Source organism: Nerophis lumbriciformis, linkage group LG24 (assembly GCF_033978685.3).
Source record: "Nerophis lumbriciformis linkage group LG24, RoL_Nlum_v2.1, whole genome shotgun sequence".
Classification (NCBI taxonomy): Eukaryota; Metazoa; Chordata; class Actinopteri; order Syngnathiformes; family Syngnathidae; genus Nerophis; species Nerophis lumbriciformis.
The window spans coordinates 34,563,995-34,586,286 of record NC_084571.2 but is presented as its reverse complement, the minus strand read 5'-3'; the positions used below and the strand labels follow the sequence as shown (position 1 = coordinate 34,586,286).

Here is a 22,292-nt window from a genome sequence, read left to right as displayed (position 1 = left end):
AGCCTCTTGTCTGTTCATTGGAAAGTTTTTTGATAATTTACATACAATTTTTCTGACACTAAGATGCTTAGTTTAATTGGGGTACAGGTTTTGGACCCTTTGACTGCAATTAGGTACACTGTCTACCAAAGCAAATAACCACTGTAGTGTCTAAGTAGCATTAACAGCTGTGGCTTTAGGCAACCTCTTGATGTATTTTATTGCAGCTGCTTTTAAAGCAGTGGCGTTCAAACTACGGCCCGTCCGCATCTTCAATTTGGGGAGTTCAATTTGGGAATTCATGTTTTTAAAAAGTTGCTTTTTCGCCATCATTTGTAATACAGGTCAACAATGCATTGCGGCAATTACTTATATGACCCAATGCAAACAACCTTCCCTAGTCATAGTGCCTAAAATAAATAGAAAATCGGACCAAAACAAAATCCCAACAGACATGGTCACACATAACACAATTTGTGGATATCTGGATAGGAGACAGCGTGTCCGCGTTGTGGATGTACTTTAATATATTTGAGATATATTTTTACAATCTAAGATGACACTGGAGGAGAGAAAGGCTTCCCAGCAACACGGAGCGAGTGTGATGTCAGGATCTCTGCAGCTCTTTTTTCATCACGGACATGGAGCGACAAAATCTAATTAGAGTCTCTAAACACGAGTACAGTCCCCAATAATACCAAAAATAGATGCTAGATTTGTTGCCAGTCGTTTTTATTAAAGAAAAAGTGGACTAAATAATAATAATGAATTAATTGTACATTGTACAATAAGCAACAAAAATTTAAAAATAGAACAAAATGTTATGTGAGAATAATGTATGTTAATACTATACATAATAACAGATTTGTTTTGAATGTATATTCACGTTTTTTTTTACTTTTTAAAGAACATATTTACTCATATGTCAACTCGTTGCCACTGGAGTTAAAGTCAGAGTCGGACATTAAAAATGTTTCTCCACAAAACTGAAAAAGTGGCTTGATTAAAACCTCTTAAGGCCCAAGCTGTTTGTTTACATGTTGTTGTTTTTTTATCTTTGCTATTTGGGTTTATAGGACCCTAATTAGAATAAAAACTAAGAATATATTTTTTTATATGATGTACTTAGTCCATAAGTACACAAACGTGTACTTCATGTGTAGTGACATGCTAATTGTTATTTTTACACTTTTTTTCCCCCAAATTCCATTGTATGTGATACTCTCCTGACACCACCAGATGGCAGTATAAGTGTCCACATAAGTGGCCATAAGACCCCAATTCAGTAGTGTACACAATTTTGGAAATAAGAGCTAAAAGGTGCTGTCCACACATGTGGCCACTAAGCCTTTTAAAGGCCTTAGTGGCCACATGAGCACTATAACTGGGTGTAGTAATGCACAAATGGGGCCAATTTATTTTTGCACTTGTCTTAATCATTGTGTATGTGTTTTGCACTTTCCTTATATTTTTTTAAAAGCCTAACCAGGGACGAGGGTTGCAAATTAACCTGTGGCTATAGATTGTATGTTCTTTGACATCGGTTACCCATGGGTAGCAATGTTAATTGGTACTGTCCCTGCCAAATGAATACATGAATGAATGAATATCAACCAGGTACCTAACCACGCCCCACCACCACCACCACCACCGGTATTTTGGCAATTTAGGGGCAACCCTGACATTATCAAAACAAAAATGTCTTACATTACGAGGTTTTGTCATGTTAGTCTGTGATATTTGCACCTATATTTGCTAGTATATCAGTTTAGGAATAAGGGGTTGGGGCATTTTCTGGCTGGCTGAAATATTGCGTAGATTATTTTTATAACACGTTCTGCTCGAGTCTTCAACTACAGAATGATTAGCAGGTTCAATATTACATTTTATTAATTAAAATTAATGCTTTAATATGAAGACTTGTACATGTCATGTACAGAATATCAGAAGCATTTATTCAGCTAGAAATATCACAGATTATATCCACTAAACACACAACGTTGGTCTTCTATTTTAGTGATGTCATTCACAGAAGGCGAACATGGGAGGCGATTAGGAGCTGGCAGCTACTCAACAGCTAAGCACGATTATGGTTTGAGTTTATTTCGAACGTGCATACAATTACCACATGATACATCACTATTTCCAGTTTCTCTTTTCAACATGTCAAAAAGGAGTAGGAAGAAGCAGAGCTTATTTAATCCTATCCCGAAGGGAACCCGCGCAGTCACGGGGAGAACATGCAAATCTACGCGGAAAGACCCTGAGCCTGGGGATCAAACCCAGGACCTTCGTATTGTGAGGCACACGCACTAACCCCGTGCTGCCCTACTTATTCCATTCCACAAAATCTTTTCCACTCATGGCGCAAACTGCAACCAACGTAGAAGGTTAACACACATGGTCACACATAACAACCAAGTTCTATGACTCTAGGGTAAACGGTTGCAAAATTAGCTCAAAAAGCTAGCACATTAATGTTAGCATGCTAACATAAACATGCTAACAGTTAGCATGTGTCACATACCAAGTTATATGACTTTAATGTGTATGGCTGTGTAATTAGAGAAAAAACAAACAGGTAGCTAAAAAGTTAGCACTTTTAATGTGAGCATGCTAGCATGCTAAAGTTAGAATGCTAACGGTTAACAAGTGTCACATACCAAGTTATAAGACTCTAGGGTAAGCGGTTGCCAAATTAGCTCAAAAAGCTAGCACTTTAATGTTAGAATGCTAGCATGCTAGCATGCTAACGTAAACATGCATGTTTCACATACCAAGTTATATGACTGTAAGGTGTAGACAAAAAAAAACGTAAAAATACCACAACAAAAAGTTTGCACTTTGGAGGAATGTGCAGAAATATAATAATAGGATGAAAAATAATCAACTGTGAAGTATGAGCAATGATAATGTGGGCTGTTTGCATTGCAACAGGCCCATAATAATAAACTGTGACGTATGAGCTATCATAATGTGGGCTGCTTGCATTGCAGCAGGCCCATTATAACAAACTGTTAAGTATGAGCAATAATAATGTGGGGGTGCTTGCGTTGCAGCAGGCCCATAACAATAAACTCTAAAGTATGAGCAATAATAATGTGGGTTGATTTGAAGAGGGATATTGAATCTAAGTTACGAAGATCTGGTGGTAAAGAGTTCCAAAGATGTGAGGCAGAGCGGCTGATCTGTGATGATAATGTGGGGGTGCTTGCATTGCAGCAGGCCCATAATAATAAACGGTGAAGTACGAGCAATAAAAATGTGGGCTGCTTGCATTCCAGCAGGCCAATAATAACAAACAGTGAAGTATGAGCAATAATAATGTGGGCTGCTTGCATTGCAGCAGGTCCATAACAATAAACTCTAAAGTATGAGCAATAATAATGTGGGTTGATTGCATTGCAGCAGGCCCATAGTAATAAACTGTGAAGTATGAGCAATGATAATGTGAACTGCTTGCATTTCGGTAGGCCCATAATAACAAACTGTGAAGCATGAGTAATAATAATATGGGCTGCTTGCATTGTAGCAGGCCCATAACAACAAACTGTGAAGTATGAGCAATAATAATGTGGGCTGCTTGCATTCCAGCAGGCCCATAACAATAAACTCTAAAGTATGAGCAATAATAATGTGGGTTGCTTGCATTGCAGCAGGCCCATAGTAATAAACTGTGAAGTATGAGCAATAGTAATATGGGCTGCTTGCATTGTAGCAGGCCCATAATAACAAACTGTGAAGTATGAGCAATAATAATGTGGCCTGCTTGCATTCCAGCAGGCCCATAACAATAAACTCTAAAGTATGAGCAATAATAATGTGGGTTGCTTGCATTGCAGCAGGCCCATAGTAATAAACTGTGAAGTATGAGAAATGGTAATATGGGCTGCTTGCATTGTAGCAGGCCCATAATAACAAACTGTGAAGTATGGGCAATAATAATGTGGGCTGCTTGCATTCCAGCAGGCCCATAACAATAAACTCTAAAGTATGAGCAATAATAATGTGGGTTGCTTGCATTGCAGCAGGCCCATAGTAATAAACTGTGAAGTATGAGCAATAGTAATATGGGCTGCTTGCATTGTAGCAGGCCCATAATAACAAACTGTGAAGTATGAGCAATAATAATGTGGCCTGTTTGCATTCCAGCAGGCCCATAACAATAAACTCTAAAGTATGAGCAATAATAATGTGGGTTGCTTGCATTGCAGCAGGCCCATAGTAATAAACTGTGAAGTATGAGAAATGGTAATATGGGCTGCTTGCATTGTAGCAGGCCCATAATAACAAACTGTGACGTATGAGCAATAATAATGTGGGCTGCTTGCATTCCAGCAGGCCCATAACAATAAACTCTAGAGTATGAGCAATAATAATGTGGGTTGATTGCATTGCAGCAGGCCCATAGTAGTAAACTGTGAAGTATGAGCAATAGTAATATGGGCTGCTTGCATTGTATCAGGCCCATAATAACAGACTGTGAAGTATAAGCAATGATAATGTGGGCTGCTTGCATTGCAGCAGGCCCATAATAACAAACTGTGAAGTATGAGCAATAATAATGTGGGCTGCTTGCATTGCAGCAGGCCCATAATAACAAACTGTGAAGTATGAGCAATAATAATGTGGGCTGCTTGCATTCCAGCAGGCACATAACAATAAACTCTAAAGTATGAGCAATAATAATGTGGGTTGCTTGCATTGCAGCAGGCCCATAATAACAAACAGTGAAGTATGAGCAATAATAATATGTACTGCTTGCATTGCAGCAGGCCCATAGTAATAAACTGTGAAGTATGAGCAATAGTAATATGGGCTGATGCATTCCAGCAGGCCCATAACAATAAACTCTAAAGTATGAGCAATAATAATGTGGGTTGATTGCATTGCAGCAGGCCCATAGTAATAAACTGTGAAGTGTGAGCAATAGTAATATGGGCTGATGCATTGCAGCAGGCCCATAATAATAATAAACTGTGAAGTATGAGCAATAATAATATGGACTGCTTGCATTGCATTGCGTCCATTCACTGCTGCTTGCATCATGTGAATGGGCGCCGGCATAGCGGCAGGCCCATAATAATTCTGCCCAGCATTTGGCCTGAAGGCGGCACACTATCGACTGCAACTTAACATTCCAAAAGAAGGCAGAGACTTTCTAATAAAAGCTGCAAGCAGTAGATAAAAAAAGGCGATTAATAAGAAGAGAGTCAGACGAAGGATACGCTCCTCTGTCTCCATAACAAAGAGCAACTCTACTTGCTTTGTAGACCTCACACAAAAATCGGACTAGACGATGAATCGGAAGCATCTCACTTATCAACGTGGGAAGTTTGCTCAGCAGACGTGAATGATAGGAAAGGCAACTGTTAATAATAATAACATAATAATATTCATCTGCAAAACATGGCCGTGTACCACACGACCGTGAAGCCGCACCAATGGTGATAAACCGGCGTCGTCCCTCTTGATTGGCAACCAGAGCCAGCTGCGCCTACTGATTGCCAATCGGGGAACAGCTGAGGAACCAACGTTCAAAGCAGAGGCGGAGTTAAGCATGGCAAAAACAGGAAGTGGACGAGGACAACAAGAAAGGACACAATCAAGCAAAAACAGTGCCAAGCCTGCTCCTCCAAAATAAGAGCTTTACTCGAGTCCCTGGTTGTATGGAAACAGTCCGTTCCAGGGTCAAACTGTCCCCGTGTTGATACTTTGAGGTGGTCTAGTGCAGGTGATATACTTAAAGAGCTCTCACTAATAGGTGAAGATGTTTACTAACACGCTGCCAAGGTCAACCATGACAATGGCAGTCTTTCCATTTCCACTTCCTGTAAATGTCCCAAGGCTTTTGCCTCCCTTTGGTGATGAAAACCCTCAAACTAGAAGACTTTTGTGTGATTTAAACCCTTACCCTAACCCTAACCCTAACCCTAACCCAATCCCACCCCCAACCCTAGCCCTAACCCAAACCAACTCTTTTTCTTTATGCCTAACCTTAACCCTAATCCTAATTCTAACCCTAATCCTAACCCTAACCCCAACCCCAAACCTAACCCTAACCCTAACCCCAACCTCACCCCCAACCCTAGCCCTAACCGTAACCAACCTTTTTTCTTTATGCCTAACCCTAACTTTAGGCCTAATCCTAACCCTAATCTTAACCCTAACCCCAACCCTAACCCCAACCCTAACCCCAACCCTAACCCTAACCCTAGTCCTAACCCTAACCATAACCCCAAACCCACACCCAACCGAAGCGCTAACCCTAACCAACTATTTTTCTTTATGTCTATCCCTAACCCTAATCCTAGTCCTAACCCTAACCCCAACCCTAACCCTAACCCTAACCCCAACCCAACCCCCAACCCTAGCCCTAACCCTAACCAACCCTTTTTATTTATGCCTAACCCTAATCCTAATCCTAACCCTAATCATAACCCTAACCCCAACACCAACCCTAACCCTAAATCCAACCCCACCCCAAACCCTATTCCTAACCCTAACCAACTCTTTTTCTTTATGCCTAACCCTAACCCTAACCAAATATTTTTCTTTATGCCTAACCCTAATCCTAATCCTAATCCTAATCCTAATCCTAACCTTAACCTTAACCTTAACCTTAACCCAACCCCAACCCTAACCCTAACCCTAACCCCAACCCCACCTCCAACCCTAGCCCTAACCCTAACCAAGTCTTTTTCTTTATGCCTAAACCTAACCTTAGGCCTAATCCTAACCCTAACCCTAATCCTAACCCTAAACCCAACCCCAACACCTACCCTAACCCTAACCCTAACCCTAGTCCTAACCCTAACCATAACCCTAACCCCACCCCCAACCGTAGCCCTAACCCTAACCAACTATTTTTCTTTATTCCTAACCCTAGCCCTAATCCTAATCCTAATCCTAATCCTAACCCTAATCCTAACCCTAACCCCAACCCCAACCCCAACCCTAACCCTAACCCTAACCCCAACCCCACCCCCAACCTTAGCCCTAACCTTAACCAACTCTTTTTCTTTATGCCTAACCCTAACCCTAATACTAATCCTAACCCTAATAATAACCCTAACCCCAACCCCAACCCTAACCCTAACCCCAACCCCACCCCCAACCCTAGTCCTAACCCTAACCAACCCTTTTTTTCTTTATGCCTAACCCTAACCCTAACCAACTCTTTTTCTTTATGCAACCCTAATCCTAATCCTAACCCTAATCCTAACCGTAACCTTAACCCGAACCCTAACCCTAACCCTAACCCCAACCCCACCCCCAACCCTAGCCCTAGCCTTACACAACTCTTTTTCTTTATGCCTAACCCTAACCTTGGGCCTAATCCTAACCCTAATCCTAACCCTAACCCCAACCCTAACCCTAACCCTAGTCCTAACCCTAACCATAACCCCAACCCCACCCCCAACCGTAGCCCTAACCCTAACCAACTATTTTCTTTATGCCTAACCCTAACCCTAATCCTAATCCTAACCCTAATCCTAACCCTAACCCCAACCCCAACCCCAACCCCAACCCCAACCCTAACCCTAACCCTAACCCCACCCCCACCCCCAACCCTAGTCCTAACCCTAACCAACTCTTTTTCTTTATGCCTAACCCTAACCCTAACCAACTCTTTTTCTTTATGCCTAACCCTAATCCTAATCCTAACCCTAATCCTAACCCTAACCCCAACCCTAACCCTAACCCTAACCCTAACCCTAACCAACTCTTTTCTTTATGCCTAACCCTAATCCTAATCCTAACCCTAATGCTAACCGTAACCCCAACCCCAACCCTAACCCTAACCCTAACCCTAACCCCACCCCCACCCCCAACCCTAGTCCTAACCCTAACCAACTTTTTCTTTATGCCTAACCCTAATCCTAATCCTAACCCTAATCCTAACCCTAACCCCAACCCCAACCCTAACCCTAACCCCACCCCCAACCCTAGTCCTAACCCTAACCAACTCTTTTCTTTATGCCTAACCTTAACCCTAACCCTAACCAACTCTTTTTCTTTATGCCTAACCCTAATCCTAATCCTAACCCTAGTAATTACCCTAATCCTAACCCTAACCCCAACCCCAACCCCAACCCTAACCCTAACCCTAACCCTAACCCCAACCCTAGTCCTAACCCTAACCAACTCTTTTTCTTTATGCCTAACCCTAACAAACTCTTTTTCTTTATGCCTAACTCTAATCCTAATCCTAACCCTAATCCTAACCCTAACCCCAACCCCAACCCCAACCCTAACCCCACCCACAACCCTAACCCTAACCCTAACCCTAAACCTAACCACACCCCCAACCCTAGTCCTAACCCTAACCAACTCTTTTTCTTTATGCTTAACCCTAATCCTAATCCTAACCCCAACCCCAACCCTAACCCTAACTCTAACCCCACCCCCAACCCTAGTCCTAACCCTAACCAACTATTTTTCTTTATGCCTAACCCTAACCCTAACCAACTCTTTTCTTTTTGCCTAACCCTAATCCTAATCCTAACCCGAATCCTAACCCTAACCCCAACCTCAACCCTAACCCTAACCCTAACCCTAACCCCCCCCCCACCCCCAACCCTAGTCCTAACCATAACCAACTTTTTTTCTTTATGCCTAACCCTAACCAAATCTTTTTTTCTTTATGCCTAACCCTAATCCTAATCCTAACCCTAATCCTAACCCTAACCCCAACCCCAACGCTAACCCTAACCCTAACCCCACCCCCACCCCCAACCCTAGTCCTAACCCTAACCAACTCTTTTTCTTTATGCCTAACCCTAAACAAACTATTTTTCTTTATACCTAACCCTAACCCTAATCCTAATCCTAACCCTAATCCTAACCCTAACCCCAACCCCAACCCTAACCCTAACCCTAACCCCAACCCCAACCCTAGTCCTAACCCTAACCAACTATTTTTTCTTTATGCCTAACCTTAACCCTAACCCTAACCAACCCTTTTTCTTTATGCCTAACCCTAATCCTAATCCTAATCATAACCCTAATCCTAACCCTAACACCAACCCAAACCCTAACCCTAACCCTAACCCTAACCACAACCCCACCCCCAACCCTAGTCCTAACCCTAACCAACTCTTTTTCTTTATGCCTAACCCTAACCCTAACAAACTCTTTTTCTTTATGCCTAACCCTAATCCTAATCCTAATCCTAATCCTAACCCTAATCCTAACCGTAACCCTAACCCCACCCCCAACCCTAGTCCTAACCCTAACCAACTCTTTTTCTTTATGCCTAAACCTAACCTTAGGCCTAATCCTAACCCTAACCCTAATCCTAACCCTAAACCCAACCCCAACCCCTACCCTAACCCTAACCCTAACCCTAGTCCTAACCCTAACCATAACCCTAACCCCACCCCCAACCGTAGCCCTAACCCTAACCAACTATTTTTCTTTATTCCTAACCCTAACCCTAATCCTAACCCTAACCCCAACCCTAACCCTAACCCTAGTCCTAACCCTAACCATAACCCCAACCCCACCCCCAACCGTAGCCCTAACCCTAACCAACTATTTTTCTTTATGCCTAACCCTAACCCTAATCCTAATCCTAACCCTAATCCTAACCCTAGCCCCAACCCCAACCCCAACCCCAACCCTAACCCTAACCCTAACCCCACCCCCACCCCCAACCCTAGTCCTAACCCTAACCAACTCTTTTTCTTTATGCCTAACCCTAACCCTAACCAACTCTTTTTCTTTATGCCTAACCCTAATCCTAATCCTAACCCTAACCCTAACCCTAACCCTAACCAACTCTTTTCTTTATGAATAACCCTAATCCTAATCCTAACCCTAATGCTAACCGTAACCCCAACCCCAACCCTAACCCTAACCCTAACCCTAACCCCACCCCCACCCCCAACCCTAGTCCTAACCCTAACCAACTTTTTCTTTATGCCTAACCCTAACCCTAACCCTGACCAACTATTTTTCTTTATACCTAACCCTAATCCTAATCCTAACCCTAATCCTAACCCTAACCCCAACCCCAACCCTAACCCTAACCCCACCCCCAACCCTAGTCCTAACCCTAACCAACTCTTTTCTTTATGCCTAACCTTAACCCTAACCCTAACCAACTCTTTTTCTTTATGCCTAACCCTAATCCTAATCCTAACCCTAATAATTACCCTAATCCTAACCCTAACCCCAACCCCAACCCCAACCCTAACCCTAACCCTAACCCTAACCCCAACCCTAGTCCTAACCCTAACCAACTCTTTTTCTTTATGCCTAACCCTAACAAACTCTTTTTCTTTATGCCTAACCCTAATCCTAATCCTAACCCTAATCCTAACCCTAACCCCAACCCCAACCCCAACCCCAACCCTAACCCTAACCCTAACCCCACCCGCAACCCTAACCCTAACCCTAACCCTAAACCTAACCACACCCCCAACCCTAGTCCTAACCCTAACCAACTCTTTTTCTTTATGCTTAACCCTAATCCTAATCCTAACCCCAACCCCAACCCTAACCCTAACTCTAACCCCACCCCCAACCCTAGTCCTAACCCTAACCAACTATTTTTCTTTATGCCTAACCCTAACCCTAACCAACTCTTTTCTTTTTGCCTAACCCTAATCCTAATCCTAACCCGAATCCTAACCCTAACCCCAACCTCAACCCTAACCCTAACCCTAACCCTAACCCTAACCCCCCCCCACCCCCAACCCTAGTCCTAACCATAACCAACTTTTTTTCTTTATGCCTAACCCTAACCAAATCTTTTTTTCTTTATGCCTAACCCTAATCCTAATCCTAACCCTAATCCTAACCCTAACCCCAACCCCAACGCTAACCCTAACCCTAACCCCACCCCCACCCCCAACCCTAGTCCTAACCCTAACCAACTCTTTTTCTTTATGCCTAACCCTAAACAAACTATTTTTCTTTATACCTAACCCTAACCCTAATCCTAATCCTAACCCTAATCCTAACCCTAACCCCAACCCCAACCCTAACCCTAACCCTAACCCCAACCCCAACCCTAGTCCTAACCCTAACCAACTATTTTTTCTTTATGCCTAACCTTAACCCTAACCCTAACCAACCCTTTTTCTTTATGCCTAACCCTAATCCTAATCCTAATCATAACCCTAATCCTAACCCTAACACCAACCCGAACCCTAACCCTAACCCTAACCCTAACCACAACCCCACCCCCAACCCTAGTCCTAACCCTAACCAACTCTTTTTCTTTATGCCTAACCCTAACCCTAACAAACTCTTTTTCTTTATGCCTAACCCTAATCCTAATCCTAACCCTAATCCTAACCGTAGCCCTAACCCCACCCCCAACCCTAGTCCTAACCCTAACCAACTCTTTTTCTTTATGCCTAACCCTAACCAAATCTTTTTTTCTTTATGCCTAACCCTAATCCTAATCCTAACCCTAATCCTAACCCTAACCCCAACCCCAACGCTAACCCTAACCCTAACCCTAACCCTAACCACACCCCCAAACCTAGTCCTAACCCTAACCAACTCTTTTTTCATTATGCCTAACCCTAATCCTAATCCTAACCCTAACCCTAACCCCAACCCCAACCCAAACCCTAACCCTAACACTAACCCCAACCCCAACCCTAGTCCTAACCCTAACCAACTCTTTTCTTTATGCCTAACCCTAATCCTAATCTTAACCCTAATCCTAACCCTAACCCCAACCCTAACCCTAACCCTAACCCTAACCAACTCTTTTCTTAATGCCTAACCCTAATCCTAATCCTAACCCTAATGCTAACCGTAACCCCAACCCCAACCCTAACCCTAACCCTAACCCCACCCCCTCCCCCAATCATAGTCCTAACCCTAACCAACTCTTTTTCTTTATGCCTAACCCTAACCCTAACTAACTCTTTTTCTTTATGCCTAACCCTAATCCTAGTCTTAACCTTAGTCCTAACCCTAACCCCAACCCCAACCCTAACCCTAACCCTAACCCTATGTCATTGTTTCTTTCTGGGTGGACCAGCCAGGACAGCTACTAGCACACTAAAATGATCCAAATTTGTGTTGCTGTTTTTTTAAGACATGACGTCATTAGCTTAGCTTCATTAGCTTGTGGCAAGATTTTTTTCTTAACTCCGCTTAAAATCGAAGTTATGTTAATATTCATTTCGACATTTTGAATTCCAATAAAGAGCAGGCGTGTTACACAGCAGCAACACAACCAATGTTGTGCGAGCGCTAAGAGAAAAAAGTGCTCAGTCAGCAGTATTACGTTGTTTCTTTTGGCGTTCGTGCAAATTTAGGAGGGCGCCTACAGCCACAGCTGTCAATGTCCATCTTTTTTTTTGGCAAGTGCTCAGTCAGCATTTTTACATTGTAAACAGTACTGAATGTCAAGTGTATCACACATACTGCCATCTTGTGGCGCTCGTACAAATTTCGGAGGGCGCTTACAGCCACTGCCCTGCAAAAAGTTACTGTTCAAAAACAAAAAATCCAAAAATGAGGGGTATTTTATTTGAACTAAGCAAAATTATCTGCCAATAGAACAAGAAAAGTTGGCTTGTCAAGACTTTCCAAAGCAAGTAAAATTAGCTAACCTCAATGAACCCAAAAATAGCTTAAAATAAGTATATTCTCACTAATAACAAGTGCACTTTTCTTGGTTGAAAAAACAAATATGAGACCTTTTTGCTCAATATGTTGAAAAATATTCTTAAATTAAGTAAATGCTAGTGCCATTATCTTGACATAATGATATGCGCTCGGCATTACATTTCTTGCATTTTCCCATATATATATATATATATATATATACTAACCCCGTTTCCATATGAGTTGGGAAATTGTGTTAGATGTAAATATAAACGGAATACAATGATTTGCAAATCCTTTTCAACCCATATTCAATTGAATGCACTACAAAGACAACATATTTGATGTTCAAACTCAGAAACTTATTTTTTTTTTTTGCAAATAATAATTATTTAGAATTTCATGGCTGCAACACGTGCCAGAGTACTTGGGAAAGGGCATGTTCACCACTGTGTTATATCACCTTTTCTTTTAACAACACTCAATAAACGTTCGGGAACTGAAAAAACTAATTGTTGACGCTTTGAAAGTGGAATTCTTTCCCATTCTTGTTTTATGTAGAGCTTCAGTCGTTCAGTCTCCGCTGTCGTATTTTACGCTTCATAATGCGCCACACATTTTCGATGGGAGACAGGTCTGGACTGCAGGCGGGCCAGGAAAGTACCAGCACTCTTTTTTTTACAAAGCCACGCTGTTGTAACACGTGCTGAATGTGGCTTGGCATTGTCTTGCTGAAATAAGCAGGGGCGTCCATGAAAAAGACGGCGCTTAGATGACAGCATATGTTGTTCCAAAACTTTTCTGCATTAATGGTGCCTTCACAGATGTGTAAGTTACCCATGCCTCGGGCACTAATACACCCCCATACCATCACAGATGCTGGCTTTTCAACTTTGCGTCGATAACAGTCTGGATGGTTCGCTTCCCCTTAGGTCCGGGTGACACGATGTCGAATATTTCCAAAAACAATTTGAAATGTGGACTCGTCAGACCACAGAACACTTTTCCACTTTGCAGGAGTCCATCTTAGATGATCTCGGGCCCAGAGAAGCCGGCGGCGTTTCTGGGTGTTGTTGATAAATGGCTTTGGCTTTGCATAGTAGAGCTTTAACTTGCACTTACAGATGTAGCGACAAACTGTATTTAGTGACAGTGGTTTTCTGAAGTGTTCCTTAGACCATGTGGTGATATCCTTTAGAGATTGATGTCGCTTTTTGATACAGTGCCGTCTGAGGGATCGAAGGTCACGGTCATTCAATGTTGGTTTCCGGCCATGCCGCTTACGTGAAGAGATTTCTCCAGATTCTCTGAACCTTTTGATGATATTATGGACCGTAGATGTTGAAATCCCTAAATTTCTTGCAATTGCACTTTGAGAAATGTTGTTCTTAAACTGTTCGACTATTTGCTCACGCAGTTGTGGACAAAGGGGTGTACCTCGCCCCATCCTTTCTTGTGAAAGACTGAGCATTTTTTTGGGAAGCTGTTTTTATACCCAATCATGGCACCCACCTGTTCCCAATTAGCCTGCACACCTGTGGGATGTTCCAAATAAGTGTTTGATGAGCATTCCTCAACTTTATCAGAATTTATTGCCACCTTTCCCAACTTCTTTGTCACGTGTTGCTGGCATCAAATTCTAAAGTTAATGATTATTTGCAAAAAAAAAAAAAAGTTTATCAGTTTGAACATCAAATATGTTGTCTTTGTAGCATATTCAACTGAATATGGGTTGAAAATGATTTGCAAATCATTGTATTCCGTTTATATTTACATCTAACACAATTTCCCAACTCATATGGAAACGGGGTTTGTATATAAACCGTATTTTTTTATAAGTCGCACCGGCAGAAAATGCATAATAAAGAAGGGGAAAAACATATATAAGTCGCACTGGAGTATAAGTCGCATTTTTTGGGGAAATGTATTTGATAAAAGCCAACACCAAGAATAGACATTTGAAAGGCAATTTAAAATAAATAAAGAATAGTGAACAACAGGCTGAATAAGTGTACCTTATATGAGGCATAAATAACCAACTGGTATGTTAACGTAACATATTATGGTAAGAGTCATTCAAATAACTATAACATATAGAACATGCTATACGTTTACCAAACAATCTGTCACTCCTAATCGCTAAATCCCATGAAATCTTATACGTCTAGTCTCTTACGTGAATGAGATAAATAATATTATTTGATATTTTACGCTAATGTGTTAATAATTTCACACATAAGTCGCTCCTGAGTATAAGTCGCACCCCCGGCCAAACTATGAAAACAACTGCGACTTATAGTCCGAAAAATACTTTCTTATTTCAAGCATGAAATAAAAAAAATCATGATTTTGACACAATTGTGTCTCATATTTAAAACAGATGACAGCCAAATGGACTTTGCTGTTTTATTTTCAATGAAACAATAGAAAATACGTACTCATATAGTAGTACAGTTGGCACAGTGCAGTAAACTGACAGCTAATATCAAAACATTTAACATTTCAAACAATTTTGAACAGAAATAGTTCATGCACATTCAGATAAATTCTTCAAAATTACAATTGAAAAAAAAAAAAAAAAATATATATATATATATATATATATATATATATATGTTTTTTTTTTACCCCTTCGTGTTCATATTGCGTTGTGTTTTTTTGCATTTTTGTTGCGTTTCGCTTGATTGTAAGGGTTAGGGTTAAGTCGTGTGACGTTCATATGTTGTCAATATTCAGTGTTTTATCGTTCGTAGTTAATATTGTAAATCCCACATTCTTTATTTTCATGTACATTCTGGGTGTCTCATTCAGTAAAAAAATTACTTTTAAGGGTTATAAGGCGGTCTGTCATAACGTTTTTAGCATTCAATCAGACATTATTGGGAGGTTTATTGTGAGGTTATTGGGAGCAGAGATATAGTTCATGCACATTCAGATAAATTCTTCAAAATTACAATAAAAAAATAAAAAAAATATATATATATATATAAAAAAAAATATATATATATATATATATATTTTTTTTTTTTTTTTTTTTTTTTTTTTTTATTGTAATTTTGAAGAATTTATCTGAATGTGCATGAACTATTTCTGTTCAAAAATGTTTGAAATGTTAAATGTTTAAATATTAACTGCCAGTTTACTGTACTGTGCCAACTGTACTACTATATGAGTACATATTTTCTATTGTTTCATTGAAAATAAAACAGCAAAGTCCATTTGGCTGTCATCTGTTTTAAATATGAGACACAATTGTGTCAAAATCATGATTTTTTTTTTTTTATTTCATGCTTGAAATAAGAAAGTATTACTTTAAAATAAGTAGTTTTATACTTGTGAGTGTTGATGACACAACAGTTGATATTCTAGTTTCAAGCATGTTTTACTCAATATAGGTCATCAAATCTTAGCAACAAGCTGTAATATCTTACTGAGATCATTTAGGACCAAAACCCTTAAAACAAGTAAAACACTCTCACATAAAATCTGCTTAGTAAGAAGAATTATCTTATCAGACAGAAAATAAGCAAATATCACCCTTATTTGACATATTTAATCTTACTTAGATTTCACTTTTTGCAGTGTGCTGTTTTTAATTTCCATCTTTTTTTGGGGCAAGTGCTCAATCAGCATTTTTACATTGTAAACAGTACTGTACGTCAAGTGTATCACGCATACTGCCATCTTGTGGCGTGAATACCAATTTAGGAGGGCGCCTACAGCCACTGCTGTTAATTTCCGTCTTTTTTGGCAGCATGTTTACATTGTAAACCAGGCCTGGGCAATTATTTTGACTCTGGGGCCACATTTAGAGAAAAAAAAATGTGTCTGGGGGGGCCGGTATATCTGATTTTTAGGAACACTAATACAAAACCTCACAATAATGTCTGATTGAATCCTAGAAACGTTATGACAGACCGCCTTATTTTACTGAATGAGACACCCAGAATGTACATGAAAATAAAGAATGTGGGATTTACAATATTAACTATGAACGATAAAACACTGAATATTGACAACATATGAACGTCCCAAGACTTAACCCTAACCCTTACAATCAAGCGAAACGCAACAAAAATGCAAAAAACACAACGAAATATGAACGCGAAGGGGTAAAAAAAAAACATCTACAATCTGATACATCTGATAAATCACTAAGTTTTAGCACTTTGTTGTAAAAATCTCCTTCCGCGTCTGTCCCCTGACACCCGCATTTTAGGCTGGCCACTCTGGAACCACTCTGTGGAAACGCTCCCTGAGCTGCTGTTACTTAGATGACCATAGTATCTAATTAGATGACCATACTAACTAATTAGATGACCATAGTAACTAGTATATCATGCAAAAGCGCAGATTCCGACCATTGAAATACTTTGTATAGTTCAAGACATTAGAAAACATTACTGCACATCATAATGGCGGCTGCAGTTTCGATCTTAAAGATAAAACAATTATTTGGGCCGGATTGAGAAGCTTAAAGACCTACTGAAAGCCACTACTACCGACCACGCAGTCTGATAGTTTATATATCAATGATGAAATCTTAACATTGCAACACATGCCAATATGGTAAAGTGCAATTTTAAATTTCGCGCGAAATATCCCGCTGAAAACGTCTCGGTATGATGACGTCAGCGCGTGACGTCACGGATTGTAGAGGACATTTTGGGACAGCATGGTGGTCAGCTATTAAGTCGTCTGTTTCCATCGCAAAATTCCACAGTATTCTGGACATCTGTGTTGGTGAATCTTTTGCAATTTGTTCAATGAACAATGGAGACAGCAAAGAAGAAAGCTGTAGGTGGGAAGCGGTGTATTGCGGCAGGTGTTAATGCACCCCCGTCGTAGAATGCACCCCCTGACTGTTGTGCCGGATAACACAGCCGGTGTTTCATTGTTTACATTCCCGGAAGATGACAGTCAAGCTTTACCATTGGCCTGTGGGAGAACTGGGACAACAGAGACTCTTACCAGGAGGACTTTGAGTTGGATGCGCAGACGCGGTACCGTGAGTACGCATGCAGCTGCGGCTTCCAAACATTTCATCGCTTGCCCGTACGTGCATGCCGCTATGTGCATGTCACGTACGTAACTTTGGGGACTTTGGGGAAATATATGTGCTGTATGAACTTTGGAGAGGTGAACGGTACTTTGGGCTGTGGGATTGAGTGTGTTGTGCAGGTGTTTGAGTTGAATTGGCGGGTTATATGGACGGGAGGGGGGATTGTTATGCGGGATTAATTTGTGGCATATTAAATATAAGCCTGGTTGTGTTGTGGCTAATAGAGTATATATATGTCTTGTGTTTATTTACTGTTTTAGTCATTCCCAGCTGAATATCAGGTCCCACCCGCCTCTCACAGCATCTTCCCTATCTGAATCGCTCCCACTGCCCTCTAGTCCTTCACTCTCACTTTACTCATCCACAAATCTTTCATCCTCACTCAAATTAATGGGGAAATCGTCGCTTTCTCGGTCCGAATCGCTCTCGCTGCTGGTGGCCATGATTGTAAACAATGTGCGGATGTGAGGAGCTCCACAACCTGTGACGTCACGCGCAAATCGTCTGCTACTTCCGGTACAGGCAAGGCTTTTTTATCAGCGACCAAAAGTTGCGAACTTTATCGTCGATGTTCTCTACTAAATCCTTTCAGCAAAAATATGGCAATATCGCGAAATGATCAAGTATGACACATAGAATGGACCTGCTATCCCGGTTTAAATAAGAAAATCGCATTTCAGCCTTCCCGGTAAGGTTTATTCAGGTGTACTGGAGAGGAGGCTACGCCGGATAGTCGAACCTCGGATTCAAGAGGAACAGTGTGGTTTTCGTCCTGGTCGTGGAACTGTGGACCAGCTTTATACTCTCGGCAGGGTCCTTGAGGGTGCATGGGAGTTTGCCCAACCAGTCTACATGTGCTTTGTGGACTTGGAGAAGGCATTCGACCGTGTCCCTCGGGAAGTCCTGTGGGGAGTGCTCAGAGAATATGGAGTATCGGACTGTCTGATTGTGGCTGTTCGCTCCCTGTATGATCAGTGTCAGAGCTTGGTCCGCATTGCCGGCAGTAGGTCGGACACGTTTCCAGTGAGGGTTGGACTGCCCTTTGTCACCGATTCTGTTCATAACTTTTATGGACAGAATTTCTAGGCGCAGTCAAGGCGTTGAGGGGATCCGGTTTGGTGGCTGCAGGATTAGGTCTCTGCTTTTTGCGGATGATGTGGTCCTGATGGCTTCATCTGGCCAGGATCTTCAGCTCTCGCTGGATCGGTTCGCAGCTTAGTGTGAAGCGACTGGGATGAGAATCAGCACCTCCAAGTCCGAGTCCATGGTTCTCGCCCGGAAAAGGGTGGAGTGCCATCTCCGGGTTGGGGAGGAGACCCTGCCCCAAGTGGAGGAGTTCAAGTACCTAAGAGTCTTGTTCACGAGTGGGGGAAGAGTGGATCGTGAGATCGACAGGCGGATCGGTGCGGCATCTTCAGTAATGCGGACGCTGTATCGATCCGTTGTGGGGAAGAAGGAGCTGAGCCGGAAGGCAAAGTTCTCGATTTACCGGTCGATTTACGTTCCCATCCTCACCTATGGTCATGAGCTTTGGGTTATGACCGAAAGGACAAGATCACGGGTACAAGCGGCCGAAATGAGTTTCCTCCGCCGGGTGGCGGGGCTCTCCCTTAGAGATAGGGTGAGAAGCTCTGTCATCCGGGGGGAGCTCAAAGTAAAGCCGCTGCTCCTCCACATCGAGAGGAGCCAGATGAGGTGGTTCGGGCATCTGGTCAGGATGCCACCCGAACGCCTCCCTAGGGAGCTGTTTAGGGCACGTCCGACCGGTAGGAGGCCACGGGGAAGACCCAGGACACGTTAGGAAGACTATGTCTCCCGGCTGGCCTGGGAACGCCTCGGGATCCCCCGAGAGGAGCTGGACGAAGTGGCTGGGGAGAGGGAAGTCTGGGCTTCTTTGCTTAGGCTGCTGCCCCCGCGACCCGACCTCGGATAAGCGGAAGAAGATGGATGGATGGATGGCATTTCAGTCGGCCTTTAATGGGCCACATGCGGACCCCGGGCCTTAATTTGCCCAGGTCTGTTATAAACAGTACTGTATGTCAAGTGTATGACGCATACTGCCATCTTGTGGCGTTCATACAATTTTAGGAGGGCGCCTACAGCCACTGATGTTAATTTCCAGCTTCTTGGGCAAGTGCTCAGTCAGCATTTTTGCATTGTAAACAGTACTGCATGTCAAGTGTATCACACATACTGCCATCTTGTGGCGTTTGTGCAAATTTAGGAGGGCGCCTACAGCCACTGATGTTAATTCTCATCTTTTTTTGGCCTGGCGCTATGATTAAAGGCCCTGGTTAATTGATTAGAGGCGTTGATTAAAGCTTTTTTTTTTACAGTGAATATGTTGATACGCACTGTCTTGTCTGTGTCAAAATGAGTTTTTTTAAGCTTTTTAGCGAACCAATTATGCTGGATTTATATTTAGCACAGCGCTTTGAAGGCAAGTTCCACTTCACTCCTGAAGAGGGAACAGCATTACTCCTCTTTCCTCCCTCAGAGGACCCGAAAAATGTTCCTCTAATGTAGAAATAAAGAGTTTCCGACACTTCCGTCCAGGTCACCCATAGAAAAGTGTCATGCCATTCCCACTTAATAAGGTCGGCCATGTTTCCCCAACCCACCACTGTCCCCTCAGGGTACCCGTCTCCGTCAAACAGCAATTTATCGAGCCGGGCAGCCTTGGCTTCTTTTTTTTTCCCCCCCCTTCTTCTTAACCCTCACGAGAAGCTGTAATTCTCTCTCGGTATCCTCGGCACGATCTCCCCCTCCCTCTCTCCTCCACAAAAGGCAAATTGCATACAAAATAGCTGACTCAATCATCCAGCTGCATAATCAAGATAAGGGAGACGGGGCGACAGGAAGTGTGGAGAAGGCTTTTGGCAACATTGACGATGAGATGGAAGCAAAAGTTTCTACTCTAAACGCCCGCTTGGCTCTCAGCTGTTAATAAATCAAAAAAGTTGCACTCGCATTGATGCTTGGGGGAAAAAAAAAACTAAAAAAAAACTTGTCACATCTTTGGCTCTTGTGAGCCACCAGCAGGTGCAGCTTGTATTTAACTTGGCATCCTGTCAGCTTTTTTTTTTTTTTTTTTTTTTTTTTTTGTGTTCCCCCTCATCTCCAGACTGGCACATCCAAGGAGATTTAACCTCAGAGCTGAGCAGGATGTGCTTTGGCCCCCCCAAAAAAAAACATAAAAAAAAAAAAAATGAAATGAAAATCAATCCATCTCAAGGCTTTCGCATCCCATAAGTCAGCGTGCGGCTGTGGCGTGCGGACCGAGTGTGCATTTCCAAGACAGATGGCACAGAGGCTGCAAAATCCTCAGCTTATCTTAGTGAGCCTGCACGGCCAACTGTAATGACCGCACAGTCTAATAGAATAGATTAAGGCCAGGCAATGGCTAATCATGTTCTACTTGTTCTCTACAAACTATCACAATGTACCCACTTTTAATGAGGCAACACTCAGGGGGGAAAAAATGGGAAAAAATACTCATTTTTGTTTTTTTAAAGTTTAACTCATATTTTATTTATTTTAATTTTTTTAATTTCAATTAATTCTGTTTATTTAAAATTTTTTAGTACCAAAATAACTTTTTTTTTATGACAATTTTAATTGAAAATGTAGTATTTAACATGTGAGGAGCTGTCCATGGCAAAGAGCTGTCCATGGTGCTGAATGCTATCTGTTGCCCCTGTAAGATGCTGTATTTCAATATGTGCACCAGCTGCACACACCAAAAACGCATTTCTTTCCCCAGTTTGTACAAAACACATCTGGCTCACTCACAGAAAAGCAACAATTTAAAGGCAAAAACACATTTTAAACAACAACAACAACAAAAAAGCCACGCTTGTTGCATTGTAAAGTCCAATTAGAGCGTTTTCTTACCTTTGTGATAAAGGCAGGGGATGCTCGAATTGTCAGGAAAGAATCTTCCCAAGTGTTCCCCGGTTGGGTCAAGGCGTCGCTGGAAGATCCGTGTTTAAAAACAGCGCTGCCTGTGCCGCTGAGGCTCCATCGCTTCAGCTGAGCGGCGAACCTGCTCGGGCTTCTTCTTTCTATCCACCGAGACGCCGGAGAGGGAGAGAGGAGGGGAGGAAGTGTGTGAGTGTGAGAGAGAGAGTGTGTGTGTTTGTGTGTGTGAGTGGGTGGGGGCGACTGTCAGCTCCAGCTCACACGCTGCCAGGAGAGACGTGCGTTTGTCTTCTCTCTATTTTTTTTTTTTTTTTGATCAACTCCGCAAAGTTGTAAAGCTCCTAATCAGATAAACCGGCTGTAAAGAAAAAAAAAAAAAAGGGCATAGTAAGTGCGCTAGCTCCACCCCCACTGCCCCACCCACCAATTACCACGCTCACCATGATGTAGTCTGCAGTAGGTGTATGTTAAGAAGTGTGTGTGGCTTTGAATAGTAAATAAATTGGCAAAATAAAAACATACGGATCTCGTCGATCAATGGTATTGAAAATAAAAACAAAAAACAAATGAAGACAAATAATTTGATTTATTATTACAATTTAGTATATAGTATAATCGCTCGCTTACTACTTTTATATGGTGAGTAAACTACATCAGGAAGTTGCCTACAGCCACAGTTGTACATTACCCCTGTATACTGAAGGAATATTACGGCAAAATAAATACAAAAGGTGTATGTGAGGAGGAAATT

General features: G+C 42.0%; 1 protein-coding gene across 2 annotated transcripts in view; it reads right to left on the bottom strand.

Annotated features, from left to right (window-relative positions):
- Positions 1-21,733, bottom strand: part of elfn1a (extracellular leucine-rich repeat and fibronectin type III domain containing 1a) — a 280,911-nt gene extending 259,178 nt beyond the window's left edge. For both annotated transcript variants that reach the window (XM_061982027.2, XM_061982026.2), the window contains exon 1: positions 21,515-21,733. The gene's annotated coding sequence lies outside the window, so the exon portion shown is untranslated. The remainder of the gene's footprint in view (positions 1-21,514) is intronic.
- Between the last annotated feature and the right edge of the window lie 559 nt (positions 21,734-22,292).